Source organism: Amphiura filiformis, chromosome 8 (assembly GCF_039555335.1).
Source record: "Amphiura filiformis chromosome 8, Afil_fr2py, whole genome shotgun sequence".
NCBI lineage: Eukaryota > Metazoa > Echinodermata > Ophiuroidea > Amphilepidida > Amphiuridae > Amphiura > Amphiura filiformis.
The window spans coordinates 1,717,893-1,737,029 of NC_092635.1; the positions used below are offsets into that span (position 1 = coordinate 1,717,893).

The 19,137-nt window shown below is 37.0% G+C and overlaps 1 long non-coding RNA gene across 1 annotated transcript; it reads left to right on the plus strand.

Annotated features, from left to right (window-relative positions):
• The first annotated feature begins 11,507 nt into the window (after nt 1–11,507).
• LOC140158195 (uncharacterized) lies at nt 11,508–17,784 on the plus strand. The gene is made up of 3 exons (XR_011859717.1): nt 11,508–11,613; nt 16,035–16,222; nt 17,007–17,784. It is a non-coding gene; the product is annotated as an uncharacterized lncRNA (long non-coding RNA).
• Nucleotides 17,785–19,137: the final 1,353 nt, after the last annotated feature.

Genomic DNA, 19,137 nt, shown 5'->3' on the forward strand with positions numbered 1-19,137 from the left:
TAATCCATTTAGCAAGACTCGAATTCTCTGAAATATAAACTCAAGCACAATACACAGCATAATTAGAACACATACTAAATAATTTATTAAAGCTTATTTAATAATTCAAGAATACGATATCATAAAATAACATATACGCTGCCTTTCTCAAATTCTTCACATAATTTAAAAAATTAACACGGCCAAAATTTCATAAAAACACAAAATTTCATTTCAAGAATGTGTACTTACTTATTACCCGGATTCTCCCCATTTATTATGACGAACGGGTTTTGTGGGCAAGGTATCGTAGCAAATTGAAACACCACGATAGTTGGCCAACGGATCTCCAAGTTACCTCGGGGAAATACTCGTAAAACACACGTGAAGAAACAGGAAGAACACTTGATATAAACTTGACTTAAAACTTTAATTCGGCAACTCAAGACAACATAAAAATGCCATTTCCAGTTCACTATACGATATGTTACTCCCTCAGAATCTTGGCGTTAATTAATGAGTAATTAAATAATTGCAGACAAATAGCGCCATAACATAATGCAAGTCATTTGAGTTCATCGGGAATAATCTGTTAAAAGAGTACAATCCCCCTTGGTAAGACGAGGCTGGATTAAAAAATAACTGAGACAACGAGAAACATTGGTAGTGGTATCAAGTTCTCTGTAATTGTACAATTTCATATTTTTAATTTCTATTTCTTTCTGGTTATAAGTTGTGTATTATTGCAAAATATCCGACTAAGCACTTTTAATCTTTCCATAACAACGTGTACCAATTTCCTCATGATGACTTTGTTAATAACATTCTAGGTCAGGGGATTTCACCTTTAAGGGTAAAAATCCTTGACATCCAAGTCCTGCTACTAAGAGGATTTTAAGCTATTCGTGGATTTGGGGTATTCAATATCCGTTTATATACTGATAATTTATTACGATGATCCATCTAATTAAGAATTGTAATCTTAGTCTAGAGAATCTTTAAAAGCGTACTTCCGCAAAATGCATTTTATGAGAGTTCTTCAATATTGTAAGGATATAAGCACATTTTGTGCATCGCCAGCAGGATCTAAACTACTCAAAGTATTCAAATTATGAAGTGCTTGGATACTAGTTCAGATTAAGTGCACCTTGCGTACACGATTGAAAAGCTAAAAGCAATTACTAATACAACTATTAAAAATTTAATCAATTCTGTTAATTATATTTTTATACTGCAATATTAAAGCCGATGTCTAGACATGTAAGTGCCACTTGCCAAAAAATAACAGTGTCCTCAAATTACCACAGGGTTTTATTTTATTTTAATAGTTCTAAGGTTAGTTGTATGCCTATATTTATATATTATGTATTTATATATAATTTCAAAAAATGCATTATGAAACTTTTATTTGGTTTTTAAAATATCTCACATATTTTGTTTCAGCTCTTCTTTCCTCTTCTCTTCTCTTCTCTTCTTTTCTCTTCTCTTTTCTTCTCTTCTCTTCTCTTCTCTTCTTCTCTTCTCTTCTCTTCTCTTCTCTTCTCTTCTCTTCTTCTCTTCTCTTCTCTCTCTTCTCTTCTCTTTCTTCTCTTCTCTCTCTTCTCTTCTCTTCTCTTCTCTTCTCTTCTCTTCTCTTCTCTTCTCTTCTTTCTTCTCTTCTCTTCTTTCTTCTCTTCTCTTCTCTTCTCTTCTCATCTCTTCTCTCCTCTCCTGATCTCCTCTCACCTCACCTCATCTCATCTCTCTCATCTGATCTCATCTCATCGCATCTCACCACACCTCACCTCACCTCATCTCTCTCATCTCATCTCATCTCATCAGCTCAGCTCTTCTCTTCTCTTCTCTTCTCCTCTCCTTTCCTCTCCTCTTCTCTCCTCTCCTGATCTCACCTCACCTCACCTCACCTCATCTCATCTCATCTCATCTCATCTCATCTCATCACACCTCACCTCATCTCTCTCATCTCATCTCATCTCCTCATCCCACTTATTTTGTACCATCTAAAAAGTAATCTGGAAAAAAAGTCCAATAGCTGGAATCTATCCCGAAAGCTGTTTTACGGATTGCTTGGACTAAAATTATATAATAATGCAGCTATACCTTTTAAGACACTCCTCCTCTCCTCTCCTCTCCTCTCCTCTCCTCTCCTCTCCTCTCCTCTCTCTCTCTCCTCTCCTCGATCCTCTCCTCTCCTCTCCTCTCCTCTCCTCTCTATTATGTATTTATATATAATTTCAAAAAATGCATTATGAAACTTTTATTTGGTTTTTAAAATATCTCACATATTTTGTTTCAGCTCTTCTCTCTCTTCTCTTCTCTTTCTTCTCTCTCTTCTCTTCTCTTCTCTTCTCTTCTCTTCTCTTCTCTCTCTTCTCTTCTCTTCTCTTCTCTCTTCTCTTCTCTTTCTCTTCTCTCTCTTCTCTCTCTCTTCTCTTCTCATCTCTTCTCTTCTCTTCTCTTTTCATCTCTTCTCTCCTCTCCTGATCTCCTCTCACCTCACCTCATCTCATCTCTCTCATCTGATCTCATCTCATCGCATCTCACCACACCTCACCTCACCTCACCTCATCTCTCTCATCTCATCTCATCAGCTCAGCTCTTCTCTTCTCTTCTCTTCTCCTCTCCTTTCCTCTCCTCTTCTCTCCTCTCCTGATCTCACCTCACCTCACCTCACCTCATCTCATCTCATCTCATCTCATCTCATCTCATCACACCTCACCTCATCTCTCTCATCTCATCTCATCTCCTCATCCCACTTATTTTGTACCATCTAAAAAGCAATCTGGAAAAAAAGTCCAATAGCTGGAATCTATCCCGAAAGCTGTTTTACGGATTGCTTGGACTAAAATTATATAATAATGCAGCTATACCTTTTAAGGTCCTCTCTCTCCTCTCCTCTCCTCCTCTCTCTCCTCTCCTCTCCTCTCCTCTCCTCTCCTCTCCTCTCCTCTCTCCTCTCCTCCTCCTCTCCTCTCCTCTCCTCTCCTCTCCTCTCCTCTCTCTCTCTCTCCTCTCTCCTCTCCTCTCCTCTCTCCTCCTCTCCTCTCCTCTCCTCTCTCCTCTCCTCTCCTCTCCTCTCCATACGTTTTCTATAAATCTTTTTGTGTATTACAGAATGCTGGGTGAGACGTAAAGTATTTTACGGCATGCAAGGATGATACATGTAAGGCTGAATTCCCTTTGTATGAAATGAAAATAAATTGAACGTAGTGTGACTTTACAAGATTGTGCAATGATTTGAATGGAAATTTTATATTATAACTGATATGGTGTATCGTGTATATTGTGCGTTACGTGAGAAAAACCGATATCTTCTACTGGTTTACTTTCATTTACGAAACAGCAGCTACTTGTTAGCGCATTATTTTACAAAAGTTATGCGCAGGCAATACTCGTGTTACGAAGAAATCCGTCTACTGGTAATCGTACGCTGACGATAGTTCTCTCTCTTTCAAGATTTTCTGAATCTCTGTGACCTTGAAAGCGCCCAACGGTGACAATTTGACACCCACCCGCCTATTTTGTAAGATAGCAACAAGAAAAAAACAAACACAACAATAACTGGCAAACCTGTCTAACCCGTCTAGCCTTTAAAATATTTAGAATTTCAATACTAAATTGGGAATAAAAACCGTGCGGTTGTTTGGGGTGAAATAAAATCCAACAACTTAATTAAAATTGCTAAAACATGTCAAAAGAAGAAAAGGCGAGCTGAGATGAAAAGCATATTTTTGATTTGGTTTGATTTGATTTGTTCGGATTTTGACAACCCTGGATAACCCACGAAAGCCTCTATTGAAGCTTATTTCCATTGGTGTCCATTTGAACACCGGGACGGGTTGGGAACAGTCAGGGGTTAACACCCTACTCTTTTCGAAACTGGCTGCGAAATACATGTACAGGTATGGCTCTCTGCACAAGGGACCGACGGCTTAACGTCCACTCCGAAGGACGGAGTACTTTCATGATTCATTTACCCAATTCTAAATGAACCATGGGGAGAGCGGAAGTCTGAATTTAATCTACAGATGTTGCCAATTAATTTCAGACTTTTTTTTCCAAGTCAATATCCCAGCAAATCACCACCGCCGGGAAAGGCAAGTACCCTAACCATTGCGCCACGCTCTCCTTTTCTGAACGTAAAATTTAGCTTTTTCTAAGTCGAACTTGATTACTCACTGGATTCATTCGAATCCATCATTTGAAAATTTTCAAATGATGGAAGTTTTTTCTGCCCAGATACGTGCACTTTAAGTACATATCATTAGATTTATGAAGTTTACTTCGAGGACTGTTAAATATCAAAATATAAATTTTTCAAAATTTGCCATTAAATTTGTATTATATCGCAAATTTTTAAAACAAATCAAAATTATTTGATATCAAAAGGACATTCCTGGTATTCAAAATGCTGTACAAACAAACATTGCTATCCGATACCTGAAGCGTATGATCACGCGTTGGTTATTATTTATTGTTTTATATTATACGTAACATGACCTGTGTTGATTACTTGCTACCGCTGAATCAAAAGTATTTTAGTGCAGTGCACGTTTGCAGTTATTTTAGCGATATGATTCATAAGGTTACATTGGCTTTTGCATTACCGTGTGAAGAAACCAGCTTTACTTTGTTGCACCTGTCTGTTGTACACGATACTTCTGCTCATTGAGCGCCAGTTGAGCTCAGATATATGTGCCCGCGTCATTGACTTACGTAATTAATCGCGACTATAGGATATCGGTGCCGCTTTATGAATTACACAAGGTGTAGTTTCTAAAATTCTGAAGAGACGTCGAGAGACCGGAACTACTACACCTATATTAAGGTCAGGTCGTCCCCGAAAGACAACCGCCAGGAAAGACTGATCTCTCCTGAGACTTTGCCGCAATGGCCACACGAAGCCTGCATCTCGGCTACAAACAGAATGGCTGAGGTCCATAAACGGGCCTAAAAATTGTGATCAATAGACTAGTTAGTGCAGGTTTTAGCGCAAGACGACCAATAAGAAAGCCGATACCTCTGCAAAGACATCGGTATGTGCGCTTGCGTTGTTCACAGAGACACGGTAATTTGGCAGTGGGCCACTGGCGTAATGTGATATTCAGTGACGAGACCCGGTTCCTCCTCTGCAGACAAGATGGTCGATTCAAGGTGCTAAGACAGGTTGGTCAAGCCCTGCTTGAGGATTGTATCATGAATAGAATCCAGGGAGGTGGTGATGGAATCACTGTATGGGGAGCATTTCACAGTAGGTCGAAATCACACCTCTACAAGCTAGAATGACACATGAACCAGGACCAATACCTGCGTGTTCTAATACAGTTATGTTTCCCTTTGCAAGAAGACAGTTCTGGAACAATTTCGTGATCCAAGATGACAACACCACGGCGCACAGAGCTCGAACCGTGAGGGAAATCTTGAAAATGAGAATGTAGAAAACCTGGACTGGCCGGCTTTAAGCCTGGATATGAACCCTATAGAGAACCTATGGGCAGAAGTATCCCGCAGGTTAGGTAACATGGATAACCAACCAATCACCCTGCAGGAGTTAAACACGCCCTCATTGCTTGCTGTCGAGATATTCCACAATGAACCTTGGCAAACCTGGTCGAGGGAATAATGCCACGTCGCGTACGTGGACTTGAGCTGGTATGGGTGGGACACAATAAATATTAAGTTGTGTTTTCTCAAGCAAGAGACTTATCTGAACATGTCACAGTGAGAGTTTAAGTTTTTGTTTAAACAATACAGTTTACTCTCATTTTGTGATACAATGAGACCGCCAAAAGTGTTGCAATTGTGTGATCTTTCCATTGTAATGCGCTTCCTCAGGTAATTCTTTTGTTTAATTGACAAACTGTGTGATGTACACATCAAAGGACATTTCTATCTTTCAATTAAATTCAACTGAGCACTACTCCAGAACAATAAACCTGGCATACAAAAATAAAAATATTCCAAACTTTTGTCCATGACTGTATCAGCAATATAACGTTATCTAAGGAACATAATTGGCCTTAAGGTGTAATTTTAAAGGTGCAATTACCAATTATTCTATATCCTTGTTTACCCCGTCTTACTCTTTCTTCTACTTATCTTATGCCAATTATAAATTACAATATTTTGCTTTTTCAACTCTTTTTTCGATTCTTATAATTAAATTCGTTGCAAGGCCTTTCGTGAATACAATATTATTAAATATTTTTTTAAATTTACACGAACAAAAAAGTAATTAGATAATCTGAAACCTGATGCATCAGCTAATTCTATCGAATATGCAATCTAAATATTTGAAATGTGAAACTCCTTGTCATTATTACACTATACCGATATCGTAGATAGCATTACAAAATCTGTAATAATAATAACAAGACTAGGTGCACAGTATAGCTGGCCCCAGATTAGATTGAAATCGTTGTTTGTATTGTGTAATATGCCAAAATATAAACCCTGGGTGGGTATTGGGTATTCAACATAAAATCCACCAAAAAGCTTCAACTGAGCTTTGATTTATTTTAGAGAAACACTGAAAATAAATAAATAAATAAATAATTAATTAATTAATTAATTAATTAATTAATTAATTAATTAATTAATTAATTAAATAAATAAATAAATAAATAAATAAATAAATAAATACATAAATAAATAAATAAATAAATAAATAAATAAATAAATAAATAAATAAATAAATAAATAAATAAATAAAGGTATTTATACAGCGCCTTTCACATGTGTGCACATATGTACCAAAGCGCTTTACATATATTCCGCTGTCGTTAGCATATGTCAGCTGCTGTACATGCCAAGGCATGCTCATACCTTTGGAGGGCGCTCAATGGACAGTATTCATAACAGCTCCCCATTTCACCCCTGTGTATAGAGGAGCAAGTGAGGTAAAGCGACTTGCCGAAGAGCACAACACGTTGCAACCGCCGGGACTCGAACTCATCGATTATAAGGCAGAGCCCGTACCGCTGCAACAACGTTCCCCTAGAACCAAAAACATGCATCAATCAAGAAAAAAATTGTTTTGAAACACTGTATTTAATTCTAGAAAATGCTAGAAAAATTATTATAGGCAGCTAGAAGTTGTAATATGCATACTGATGTGTGGTTGAAGACGTAACCGCCCGGCTGAAACATGAATATTAATGAACCATTATATTAATTTTCGCACCATGTACGTCGAAGTTCACTTTTCAATGTGCGAACTATAATAGTAGGATAATAGAAACGACTGGTAAGCAAGTCTACTATTATGTGATGTGATCAAGCAAAATCAGTCGGAACTTATATATTTTATATACTTATATGTTTTAATTTGCTTTTAATCCCATCTCCATAGGGCATATCGTTTTTGAGAAATCCTGCGCGCAGCGATGTCGCGTCGTTAAAATTCACTTCTGAGATATCGGTAATTATGTATAGAAACACCATTTTTTTAAATTATTTTCATAGTTTAGAAACGCTATTTTATTTCAATATTTTGTTAAAAATAAGAACAAATATTTCTAATATAACTAAAAGCTTGATTAGTTTTTGAGATATACATTTTAAATGGAAAAAATTAAATATCGCAGCTTGAAAAAACAATAGAATAAATAAGAAATACCACAGGTTGAAAAACAATAAAATACATAAGAGATTCTAATTCACGAAACTACATTTTTGACCATAACTTTTGAACGGAAACTCCCCCTTAATGCCAGTGAGTTTAATGCCAGTCAGCTCAATGAAAACTAGTTAAATTAAACATTCCATGGATCCATAGACTACAGTATTAAAACCGTTGAAAAAGGAAACGTTCGTACGTTATTGTTCTTAGTACGTACTAAATTCACAAATGTCAAGATAGTTAAGGTCAAAATAAGAGGTCAAAGAATCAAACATTCCTGAAAACTTTATCTCTGTTGAATTGTTTATGGTAGCGAGATTATCCAAACACACTGAATATTTTACTTATATGTAGGCCTATAGGCTTATACTTTTACTTTTTATATACTTACTGGTTATGCCAACTCCAGGACATGTTTTATTTGAAATTTGCATTACAAATTTCATGGAATGAATTGATAATGTAGAGCCAAATTGCTGCTATCACTACAAGCTATACTCACATAGTTGTGATGTGATTAGGCAAACTTTTAAGTATGTACCCGGATGACATAGTCGTATGTTTCTCTTTATCATCTTCTTTTTACTTGTTTGAAATGAAACAGGTAATTATTTACAGGTTAACGACTTCATTATGACAAGTTATGAATAATTTATTACTGATTCATATAAACTTTATAAATATTCACGAGGCATGGACAAATAGAAGCCTTAGTTACTTGAACTTTGAAGTGCGTTTCTGCCAAGTTTCTTGCATTGATATGTGTCAATTAATTTCTACGTATTGCGGGTAGGCAAAAACTCTCTGAACATGCTAATAATAAGAATTTTTGTGGTTGAATTGGGGATTCCAAGTTTTATAAATGCATACTAAGTATTATGAAAGCTACTTGATATTTTTCTTATGTCTTTTCTAGTGGTGAATCAAAAGCCGAGTTTATGCTAAAATAAAGGTGTTCTTTCCATAGTATATACAACTGCGTCGCGCGTTATTTACATGATTTAAGAGCGGCGTATATAGCTCAGTGTATTCTGTTACATAAAGAACGCTACTTCAAAAACCCTTAAATATTTATATTGCAGATGTACCAGCTGAAATAGCCTACTTTGGCAACATTGTTTGCTTTTAGGAACGTTATCAAAGGAAAGTAGGTCTTGTTGTTCCTGCCTAGGGAAGAGGAAAGAATAAGCAAATAGCTCCACAGGTTTATCCAAATATTGCTACATACCAACCAAAAACGCTTGTCAAAAACGTATCACCTTTCTCCAGTAATCGCGCAAAAATAAATACGGCGATTGGTGACGTCTGTAAAAATAAAGCGCGAGCCTAAAATGAGTATGAACTTGTGACCCAAAACAATTGTTTAAATTGGTGTCAGACCTGTTATAATGTTACAGTAATTATAACACCCATTTTTAACATTGTAAGCAATATTATTATTTTATCGGAACAATTGAGATCGTCACCTTTAGTTCTACATCCCTTTACATATTTAAACTTATTCAAATATTTATGAACACATGAACACATTGACCTATACCTATAGCATGCAAACGGTTTTGTAAATATATCAATTCACAATCACTAAACATGTAAATTATCTTATATCATTCATTGGAACATAATTTAGGTGTTTAAATCGTATTACGCAAGGAATTGCAAAACTCCGTTCATAGTACGTGTTTATTCAAGTCATCTGCATTTCACCCCCAACTGAATCAACCATTTAGCCAGGTAAGCAGCCTGAAATCCTAAAAGCAGCAAATCACAGACATCATTTTAGCCATCATAATAAAGTCACGTCTACATTAGAAGCATAGAAGCTCACAATTAAAAAAGTTAAAAGACTCTGATCAATGATAAGAGGGAAACGCCATCGGGATCTGCGCATAATGCACACTGTTTGTAAAAGTATGAGCATGATTCCTGGCTCCATATATAATTCGCAATTACGGATTTCTGAAAAAAATATTATTAAGTGCTATTGAAAACCTCTCATGGACATTAATGATTAGATAAACGATTTATGGATCAACCTGATCTAAACAGTGAGTGTCTGGACAATAATTTTATGTTTTATGTCATTTCCAATTCACATTAAAAATGCACACTGTTAAAGTATAAGCAGGATTCTTGGCTCTATAGATGCTAAATACGCGATTGTGGGTTTATGAACATATAATGATATGTTGATCAATCATGCGATTCTCATGAATTAAATCAAACTACACATGCTGTGGTGAAAGAAGAGACAAAACACGATAAAAGAAAGAAGTAAAACGATATTTCAATTATACTCCGTATACCCATATTTGTTCAGTGTTGTCATTAATCCAGATGAGCAATGGTTTTTTTGGTTGTGGTGAGCAGCGGTGGTTTCGGATTAGGATGTATAGGTGCGCCATGTCTACAGAGATAGCTCTGTAGCCATGGCGCCTATGTTCAAGGGTATTAGGTTTGGCAGACAACGGTGGCCGATCATTTAAAGGAGGTGAAGGGCCCTTGCACAGTAGGACAATAGGTCAAACTAAGTGACATATGCTGAAGTCAGTCAAGCGTGGTGGAGGACAAGCAAACAAAGTTTTCTACACTATTTCAATGCAAAGTCATGCTCTGAGACAGGAAAACTTGTCTCTGAAACACAATTTCATCAATAAAATCTTTTAAATTTTTGCAGAAAAATTAAAGAAATAGTTCTGAAAAATTCCTCTGGTGAAAAAATAACATGAATTGTAGATAATTGAACATTTTCAGAGCCAGTTTGTGATGAACCTGAGTTTCTCCTATTGCTCAGTGCAGTGCACAGTACATTGTTTGTCCTCCAGCAAAACCGCCAAAGCATGGATCAATATTTGACCTTGCAGGAATTAGTAGGCTGTGCAAGCACTCTATTTGTTTAGGATATGGATTGTCTTCAAACTTACATACAATATCAAATATCGTCCCCTTTATGCATCTATGTGACAAAACAAGAATATTTTCAGCGTAAATGTGAATAATTAGCACAATCAGCAAGCCAATCATTGCGTGAATTGCATTATGGTCGTGAATTGCATTATCGGCATCCAGAAACATGCAGCACCTTTGCCGTATCCCCGTCGCCATACCACTACGTCCATCATTCTTGACAATATATCTTATTCTTTTTGTTTTAATTCGACCCTGAAATATTTTTTTAAAGTTTTGTATATCATCATGTACATTAAACATTTTTCATTTATTTTATGATTTTTGTAAATTAAAAAAAACTGAGTTTTCATTCTTGTAGCTTTAATTAACTAATTAATTAAGGGAGGTGGAATGGGCGTGCTCCCAGACCTACATAATTTTTCAACTTTTTTTCTTTTTTGGCATATTTTGTTTAAATAAATCATAAGCTATCAGGTCAGCCAGAAAAAGTTTGAAATTTCCTTTCCGATGATGCAATTTTATGCTTTTCAATTAAAGCAACACCTTTTGGACATGACGGCTTGCCATACTCAATCGAGTCGCGATTTTTGAGTGACCCAGTGACCTCGTTGGAGTGACCTGCTTGTCTAGTCTCCACAGCAGCCAGTTTGGGCGTATGGGCGTAACCAAACTGGCTGCAGCGGAGACTACTGCTTGTCAACACAATCGATACTTTTGCGATCGCAGACTTTCGCAGTTCAAAAGGGGCCCAATTGGGCGACTTATAATTACTTTCCAGCAACCTCTGTCCCTTCAATATGGTTACAAACTGAGTTAAAGAGGGCGACAAGAACAAAAACCATGATCTAAACCCATAAAGTTGATGTAGTGCAATCCAGACCGTCAGAGAAGTAAAATCAAAATTTGCCGACAACGACGTTTTTGTACGAATCATAATTTGGGCTGAGACTAGAGCAACAGTGACGCAAAGTCAGTGTCAACCACTCACTGCACTGACCGTGCACAAACCTCCCTCCGTCCGTGTGTAGAACGTTGTATGATTTTTAAGCTTCCTGGGCTGGCTGGATATATACATACACGAGTTACGTATCACGAAATTGAAGGTTGGTATAAATAATGTTCCTATTTGTTATCATTTGATTTTAAAAGCAAGACTTTAAAAGCAAGATTATCATTCATGCGCGCGTGCCAGCGCATGATACAATTGATTGAATAAACGCAGCTTTAAGGGGGGTACTACACCCCTGGCAAATTTTTTGCCTATTTTTGCATTTTTCTCAAAAATTATAGTGCGTTGGTGACAAGTAAGATATGTATATTATAGGGGCAAGGACTACAACTACTGCACTGTAAATTCAGCAACTCAAGGCAAGTAGTTATTGATTTATTGATCAAATATTGGTTTTCCCTCATTTTTGACTGTAACTCCACAACTGTTGTCTGTGCTGAAATAAAATTTACAGTGCAGTAGTTGTAGTCCTTGCCCCTATAATATACATATCTTACTTGTTACCAATACGCTATCATTTTTGAGAAAAATGCAAAAATAGGCACAAAATTTGCCAGGGGTGTAGTACCCCTTAACAGCTGTACTCGATCCAACCGCGATCGTATACTTGCGTACATGTATTTATTTTCAAACTACAACACTAACGAGTGTGTTGTAGGTATGCTAGTGAATTCAAAATTGCCATCAAACTGCATCATTTTACATACCAAATTAAAGCCCTTGAGTAAAGAAAGCCAAAAATGAAAACATTTTTGTCATAGCACTTTCCGTAACAAAGTTACATCTTGTCAAACTTCAAGATTGACTTTCATCAAAAGATTCTGCCCGGGGTACTCAGTACAAATGACCATACGGGACGTGCCGCAAACATGGGTAGCATTTTCAGCCTTCTGGTATATCAATGACCCCTTTTTCTAAGCCTATTTTGGTATATGAATGGGTCCTTTTTTTCAAAATTTTCTCAATTTTTTTTGGAAAACAGCCCAATTTTTCCTTAATCTAGCCAAAATTTTTTACAAACAATTTTCTCAAAATTTTGGGAAAATTTGTAAAAACTAAGACAATTTTGGGTAAATTCGGCCAAAAATGTTGACTTTTGGTATATCAATGGGTCCAAATTTCTTGAAAAATTGGTATATTTATGGGTCTACTTCCAAATTCTCAGCTGCACGTCCCTACCAAAACCAAACTTGAGTACCCCGGGATTCTGCTAGCAAAATTCCCCAAAACGGCATTTAGGGGTGTTTCTAGATCTTAGTCTCATAGGCGATAGCAGCTTTTTTTAATGGAACTGCCGGGGAACTGCTATCAAAATCCTTCTAAAATTCCATGTGCGACTGGCTCATCACCATAAAAAATCATATATTTGGGTCCAGTGAAGTATAGAAAACATATTTATGTAGGTTTCCTTCACCGACCTGTTCTCGAAAAAAATTCAAATTTCTATGTAATATGCATATATTGTCATTGTGTTTGGGCCCCGGTCTCGGCGAATTTCGCTGACTAGCAAATGGGTTAAACTATAAAGGTTTGCCTGGGATACCTATGTGTTGGCATGGTTGGATTCATTCCGCATTTACTCAGGCACAGTCGCACATGCTGGCGTACATCACGCAGTGTACGCAAAAAACGCCACGCTATTGAAAGCTGCGTTGATTCAATTGGAATCCTAGTAATATAGTATGCGCGCAACAAATATTAAATTGTCAATTATTCGGTCCCTCTGGCATTTTCATGACTAAACGGCAGTGTTTATGGCTATATGCCCAAGGGCGCTTCCTGCTCATACATACCAGAACATTTTGTGATTCTTATTTCATCAAAATAATAACAAACAAACATTACAAGTAACATATTAATTAAGAAACATGATTTTCCATCATTTTCCCTAACCGGCCATCTCACATCCGGGACACCGGATGTATAAACACAGTTTATGGGTGGGGAAAATGTAAGGAAAATCATATTTGTTAATAATGTTACTCATAATTCTTTGTTATTATTTGGATGAAATAAGTATCACAAATTGTTCCGGTATGTATGAACGGGTTCATGTTTTCATGACTAGATTAGGCCGCAAGCGGCCCGAGGGCATAAACAACCGTTTAGTCATGAAAATATATGAATGAACCCGTGCTCATACATACCAGAACATTTTGTGATTCTTATTTCATCAAAATATTAACAAAAAATAAATAAGAAACATCATTAAAAACCACAAATTTCGTTCGTTCTCCCTACCACTGCAATCGCACATCCGGGCCACCGGGCATAAACGCTGTTTATGCCCGGCTCTCGACCAATCACACGCGCCGTTATATAGCGAGTATGTATGAACGGTTGTTTAGCTGTTTAGCGTTTTAGTCCTGAAAATATATGAATGAACCCCTAATTTATTCCCAGCTCTCATGCAACCAATCACACACGCTGTTACATAGCGTTTTTGTATGAATCATGTATTATTACTTGCACATGACCTCGCCTGCTGTCCTGGTTCCAGTTTTGCACTTGATGCAGTAGTACTGCTGACCAGTATTGCTGTATTGCATTAAGGAGGTACTACATGTACACCCCTGCCCAATTTTGTGCCTATTTTTACATTTTTCTCAAAAATTATAGCGCATTGATCCCGTGGCATTGATGACAAGTAAGATATGTATATTATAGTGGCAAGGACTACAACTACTGCACTGGTAAATTTATTTCAGCACAGACAGCAGTTGTGGAGTTAAAGTCACAAATGAGAGAAAACCAGTATTTGATCAATAAATCATTATAAATCAATAACTACTTGCCTTGAGTTGCAGAATTTACATGTAGTTGTAGCCCTTGCCCCTATAATATAAATATCTTACTTGTCACCAATGCATTATAATTTTTGAGAAAAATGCAAAAATATGCACAAAATTGGCCAGGGTGTATACCCCCTTAAGGCGGAGGTGCAGTATTTAAAGTTAGCTTTGGGCATTTAATTATTTTCTTTATTTTCCATCCGGCTAAAGAAAATAATTAAATATCAAAAGCTAACGCTAAATATGGCGCCTTCCTCTATATATGCAGAAATGGAATTTGAAAATTGCTCCTGTTTCTTCAGAAATCTTCAGACACAATGCTTTTTTTGGGGTGTGTTATCATCATTATAGGCAAATGACAATGAAAATACATGTCACCCAATGCACCACGCAATTGAATAGCAATACCGGAACTGCACAGTTTTTGAACTTTTTAAACATGTTAATAATTGCCTATTTGTCGTAATATTTTTACACCTCTTATAGTAACTTCTTACCTTGCCCACAGACTGATGATAGCTTGCCTTCACATTGGAGGCTAGAGTCCAATCAGTGGCAGCACCAGGAATATATTTTTCAGGGGGCATAGGGCGCAAAGTGAATTTCAGGGGGCAAAATCAACAAATTTTGCGCAAAATTGCTGCAAAGTGGCAATTTTCGTAATTTTGACTTTTTAGTTACTAGGGGGCAAGAGTTCTGACTGGGGGTACTTGCCTCGGGCACTTGCCCCCCATGGTGCTGCCAAAGAGTCCACTGCCACCAAAATCTGGAAGAAATCGATGATGCATGCAGAGGGCAGCCAATCCAAGGCAATTTGACAAATTTGAATAGGGACCAATTCATGCACGTCCAAGGCAAAATACATGCTATGATCAAAACGCGTTGCTATTAAAATTGCACTTTGGTTGAATTTTAGACTGATTAACATGTAGGCAACCTTTGCTCCAAAGATACATTTAATACATGTATCAAAGGAGACTTCATCCAAATTTAAACACCCGGTTTAAACATCAGCAGAATAAATTACAGGCATTGCAAAAAATGCTAATCCTTATTCTCTTTTGGAATAACTCTGACGCTAATTACTTGCACAGGGTTGACTCTTAACTTTTCTCAATTCTAGTATCTACAGCTTTCATGACTATATATGAGGAAGGCAGTGTCTGCGTCCTGCGTACTGTGTCCTGCGGTGGAGCCAACACAGAAGATCAAACACACTATCATTTGTTTATAAACTTTCTTTATTCAGGGTAGCCCCTTCAATGACAAAGCACAGATTTCAAACATTTTTGCAGTCAGTGCAAATTCTGGTGATACATTTCCTGGATTCACAGTGCTCATATGAACCTGTGATAGATTTTTGTTTGCATTTCAAAGTATATCAGTCAGACAGCCAATACCATCAATGCAATGGCTGCAGTGCATGGTTCCTACATATTGTAGTTGTGCTCCGCCATTTTTTATTTTTAAATCAAAGTAATAATACTGACATTTTGGTAATTGTTGCCTTTTGGTATAAATATATATGGTGACACACCATGTAATATTGATAAATTGACCAAAATGGGGCTATTTTTATAGAAATTCCTACCTAGCCTACATGTATACTGATGAGCACAGCCTGATGAAATTGTATAATGGGTATTTTGGGTGATTGAGGTATAGAGCCCTTGGCGTTGATGATTATTTAAACATTTCATTTTTTATATACCCTTTCCTACAGTTAAAAAAGATGAACCAGCCACGGAAGCTTCACCAAATATTTGACAAACTTGTTGATGCACTAAGAAGGGTTCAGACAGACACCATATTGATGCAAGCTACCTACATGTATTACCAATATGCAAGCAGATGCTGAAGCAAACCATGGATATGTAACAGTTATTTTTGCATGCAGATATGATTATGCAGGTTAGTTGGGTTATAATTTTTAAATATACACTGTAAGAGCATACATTGCATAATAATAAAACATGCTTTTTTAGGTTCTTGTCCACACCCGCATCATCATATTTTTTAAAATTCCTTTTCAATTTTCAAGTGTAACTTTCAATTCTCTATGATCATAAATTAAAGAAATTAAAGAATTTATGCAACTTCAAAATTTTTATGTTATTCTACCACTCTGCACTCAGCAGAATCTTCAAGTCAAGATATGGAGCATTACATTGTCCAGGAATGCATAAAAAAACCAAAACATACAAAATAACAACAACAACATCCCCCGCCCAAAATGCATGAAGAAAAATAAATGTTATCAATTTTATGTTATTTTATTGTTTTGATAAGATGGACTCTCAGTTATCTTACTGACAATTTATTATTCACAGTTACCAAAATATAAATATTTTGGGTGTGTTATAAAAATGCACCAAAACAAGGCATAAAACAAACAGCCACAAATCAGTTACATTAAAAAACACATTCTGCATAACCATGACAACAACACAAATCAAACCCGTTGATCATGACATCCCTGTAATGTCATGCACATTTCCAAAAGAAAACAATAAACCAATAAATGTGTGGGAATTTAATTGACTCATTTAGCTAGGGCAACCACCTCACAAATTTACTGAGTATTAACTTCATTTCATACAAAGAATTGATTTCTAAGGTTCTCTCTGAAAATTACAAGCCTCTCTGAAAATTTCTAGCATTACATCTTAATTTTGTGTTTACAAATTTTTTACAGTTGCTGATGTGGAAAGTCAACGTCATGTTCGACCCAATTCAAGCTTGTAAACCTGATGATGCCAACATCGTGATGTACTACCACCTATTCACTTGCCAACAACTCAACAATCTCAAAAAGAACTCTGGGAAAGAACTATTTCTTCTCAGTACCATAAAGTCAACTCATAAACAATGTGGTTGTGATAACCGTCTATAAAGCTATAAACATTGAATTTTCTTTTTAATTGTGTAAGTAAGAAAATATGCGGTGTGTATTTATTGTGCATTCAACAGAGAGACAAGGGTGTGTATTTATTCTGCATTCAACAGAGAGACAAGAATTGTTTATTTTGAAAATGTGATTATGTTTTGTCTAATGAAAGAAAGTTGTTCCAGCTTTACCACAGGCCACAGTGCAGGCCCAGGGGTCATGATGATTTGTGGCAAAATTTTGAGATGGAAAATTTTGAGTGGGGAAAAAAACAAGTAAATAAATACCATAAAGAAAGAAAAGAGGAAGTTGGATATTTGGAATATCATAACACACAGTCAACTCTGTAGAACTTTTGCATTAAAATAGCAAATTTTCATGCACTGCATAACATTATGTACTTTGACCAGTAAAATAATTCCACATGTTGGGACAGCTTGAAAAATATCTGGGTTACAGTTGTGGGGGTGTAACATTTTGATCAGATATTTACATTTACAATTCGAAATTTGAAATACAAATTGAAAAATATATTATTTTTTTTTTGCAATATTGCTGTGATTTTGATATTAATTAGGTAGCTAAGCCCTGTTTAAAAAAAATAAAAAAAAAATCATAAAGGGAGATTATGTGATGGCGATTGGGCAGGGCTAAACAAAAAAAAACAAGTGCACACACCTTATAGAGGAGTAACTTTTCAATACAAGAAATTTCTGCATTTCCAAGTTTGCTTTCTGCAAATGACTGGAATTCCAGTTGCCAAAGTCAGAGGAAAGGGCTTGGAAATAATGCAATTACGGTAAATGAATGGAAAATCACGGAAATGTAAAACATGAGCTCTCAAATTGAAAAAAAAAAAGGGAAAAAAAAAAAGCCTGGGTTTCCAACATTCACAACTAGACAAAAAAGTCCAGAAATCCAAATTCCTCTGTAGGGGGATGTGCATCTATTTTTTTGAATAGCCCATTTCTTTTGTGTGGGTGTGACTGGCATAACAAGGTTATTGGAACAGGGGGCACAACCAGGGGCGTAGCAAGAACATCGGGGGCCCATGAACAAGGAACAGTACAGGCTCTTTTAACCAAGGCGAGATTTTCCTTATGGGGCCCTGGGCCAGGCCAAAATGTGGAGCCCCAAACTCACATGCGGAGGCATGTGCACTCAAGTCAGTGGCCAAGTTTTGGTTTACGATAACATAGGCCTAGAGGGGACTAACATATTTTGTTCCAATGTTACTAGGACATTTGCGTGCAAAGCAAAAAAATTCAATTTCAGACTATCCCCAGCATGAATTTTGGTATTTGAATGTGCCAGAAGCGTGGACAGTTGAACAATTTTGCCCTATTCTGGCAAAAAAACATGCTGTTACTGGGGTTAAAAGAAAGATGCATAGGGCAATTTTGGGGCCCTGGATCCAGGCCCATCTGGCCCAATGGTTAATTCGGCCCTGATCTCCATTATCAGCCCTTATTGAATTTTTGCTTTTGTGCTCGGGGCCCCTGAACCCTTGGGGCCATGGAATTGGTCCACCCTGCCCCCCCGCTTGCTACGCCCCTGGGCACAACTGTCTTTTAAAAAATATTTGAAAAATTATTTAGTGAATAACAGTACTGAAGAGCAGGACTTTTTGTTGTCTCGGTTTTCTGCTCAGTGACCAACTTTATCTATCTTCATGGCTTGTGTTGGTCTGGTGGGTGGGCGTGGGGTGTTGCTGGATGGGTTGGTTGGGTTCGGGTGGCCCGCGGAGGAGGGGTGTAAAAGATAGGTAGGGGTCACTGAGCAGATTTCCATCTTGTAATAATGTGTACATCCATATCGGGAGGGTGGGCTTATCGGCTGCTGCATGTGTCTCTTTTCATTTGGTGGCTTTGTGTGGATGCCGGACTCGTCGCGGGTCCCAGTCGCTTGGGGTCGTCCCCGGGTTGCCTGGTTTGGGAAT